This window comes from Canis lupus, chromosome 36 (assembly GCF_048164855.1).
Source record: "Canis lupus baileyi chromosome 36, mCanLup2.hap1, whole genome shotgun sequence".
Taxonomy (NCBI): domain Eukaryota; kingdom Metazoa; phylum Chordata; class Mammalia; order Carnivora; family Canidae; genus Canis; species Canis lupus.
In genome coordinates, this window is record NC_132873.1 from 3,491,098 (window position 1) to 3,494,179 (window position 3,082).

Here is a 3,082-nt window from a genome sequence, read left to right on the forward strand (position 1 = left end):
TTAGATGTTCCGACTCTTCTGAAGAAAAGTCAGCCTGCCCTTGCAGCTGTATTTTTATATATCCTCAGTATGACATCAAGTAGCATAGGAGCTGGAAACTTAACTTTCAAACTCTGCACTTCTCACAGGGACTTTAGATGAGATTGAGGGCATTGATAACCTGGGACCACCACCTATTACGGGTCAATAATGTATGGGAAGTTTTGATAAAATGACGGTGAGATCCAAGCCAGGGGCCAGAGAAAAATCTTAGTGCAACTGGATCAGGTGATCATTTTTTGATAGAGTAGTCTAGACTGAGGCCAGAGAATTCATCTTACTATTTCTTTTTTTTTTTAATTTTTATTTATTTATGATAGTCACAGAGAGAGAGAGAGAGAGAGGGAGCGAGGCAGAGATATAGGCAGAGGGAGAAGCAGGCTCCATGCACCGGGAGCCCAATGTGGGATTCAATCCCGGGTCTCCAGGATCGCGCCCTGGGCCAAAGGCAGGCGCCAAACCGCTGCGCCACCCAGGGATCCCAGGCCAGAGAATTCATCACCATTGGAAGGCATGAGTATTTTTTTCTTTAAATGAACAAAAAACCTTTTGTATATCCTCTCCCTCCCATCCTACCAATTGGGAAAAGGGTGACAGTACAAAAGAACACAGAATGCAAAGATATTACAAAAAGCAACGACAACCCAACTTTTGAAAATGATTCTAGAACTGCAACAAATCCATGAAAACAGAACTTGTCTTTAGAGATACTATTTTACACTCTTCGTACCTGGTATTAAAATAGTCATTATCTTGATTATATATATATATATTATATATATATAACCAGCTAAATATTATATATATTATATATATAATCAAGATAATATACATATATATTTTTTTAAACACACATGGAAGATCAGAGAAAAGAAAGCCACAAGATATTTCAGATTTACCCCACTTGTTACAATTTTTAGATACTTTAAAAAGATTGAACATATGCTATAAAAGATATTTATAAGCTATTATATGTCTATAAATATTTTTTATCTTAAAAGATTTCAGTCTATCAACTGAAGTTGGGTATAATAATGACTACTATTATTTTTGAAATATGTTCATTTTAAATATGCTTTAAAAAGAAATAAAGGACAAATTTGCATATGTAGTTCATATGAACAATACATATATGACTTTCTGGAATCTAAGTTACATGATGGTAGGAAATTTGGTTGTCTTGTTCACCCCTTGTGTCCCAGCGCCTACTGTCGTACACAGGCAAATGAAGTGCTCAGTAAATATTGGTTCCAATCAATGAACACATACATAGCCTTACAGTTTTATAGAACACTAGTCGTTTCTTTATCTACACTATCATGGTGCTATATGAATGATGGATTATATTCAAATGTATCTTCTATCTGAAGACTAATCTTACATTCTGAATACTGTGTAAGACTACATATATATAATATTTATATGTAATATATATATAACAAGTGTTCATTATATATGTAATATATGTAATATATAATGTACATTTATATATGTGTTCATTATACTAATATTCATATAATATAATGAACACATAATAAAATACAGAGACTTTTATTTTATATATATGTATATATATATATATATATATATATATATAATTCCTAAATCATTTTAGTGCTTCTAGTTGCTAAACTAGTGGCAGAAAGGAATTTTATCATTATCAAATTAATAGAAATTCACAAATGACACATAAAACCTCCTATTGTTAGAAAATGCTTTAAACTTTCTCTTACTGTTTTGGTGAATTCATGCCTCCAGTTCCTTTTGCTCTGGTGTTATAACATTCTCTGTAACTCCAGACTGATGTATGAAACTGAGTATTTGCTGTCAATGTGATAAGCATATTCCAGTGATGTATATCTTATCAGCAAACTGAAAATCATCCTTTCTGAGCAGTAAAGCATTTTAAACACATACATTTTATTTCATGGAAATATTTTCTTTGCTGAGATATGCAGCAAAATAGAAAAGTTTAGATTTTCTAAAGAGATCTTGTTCAGTAATGTGACTCTTGAATCTTAGAGAATTACTGAGCGGTCTTATGATAACAAATATCGGAAGGAAGTAAGACATGAACTTATACAACATTTATGTTGATCCACAATTTTACTTTTTTAAAAATATTTTATTTATTTATTCATTTTAATGAATAGAAATGATGGGGGAGGAAGGACAGAGAGAGGAAGAGAACCCCAGGCAAGCTCTGTACCCAGTGTGGAACCCATCTTGGGAGTCAATTTCAACCTGACAACCCTGACATGGTGACTTGAGCAGAAATCAAGAGTTGGATGCCACCCAGGTGCTGCTGCAATTTTACTTCTTAATTTTCCCTCTCTGAAAAAACTTCAGGGGAGAGTTTACTTGATAGTCAATAAGAGTAAACCTTGGAAGTGCTAAGATTCAAATATCACAACATTTTATAAAACAGGAAGACGGATTCCCAGCAGATAGGGGATGAAGGTTAGATTTCTTTTTCTGTCTCAAAATCTTCCATAGAAAAAAATCCCCCAAAGCATAAGAATTAGTTCACTTTTGAACACTGTGGTTGAGGAAAGAACATGTTTCCTTCTTTAAAAACTTCCATGGTGGGTGGAGAGGGTGCCTGTTGACTCAACCAGTTGGACATAGACCTTCGGCTCAGGTAATGATCCCAGGGTCCTGGAATCGAGCCCTGAGTCAAGCTCCCTGCTCAGCAGGAAGTCTGTTTCTCCTTCTGCCCCTCTGCTTGCTCTCTCTCTCTCTCTCTCTCCCTCAAATAAATAAATACAATCTTAAAAAAAAAAAAAAAAAAGAATTCAGCTCCTTGCCGTGAACTGCAAGACTCTATTAGATCTAGAGAGTGCCCTAAACACTTCTTCAATGTTCATCTGTCTCCTTAATTCTTCTGGTTCTTCTCACCAGATATTTTCTGCCCACAGTCTCCTCATGAACCAGCTAAAGTATTGTCTTCACCACCCACCTCCAATGCTTAACTCCTCTCACTGGAATAAAAGCTCCATAAGAAGAGGGTGTTTTCCATCTAGTCTACTGCCATCTTCCTCAG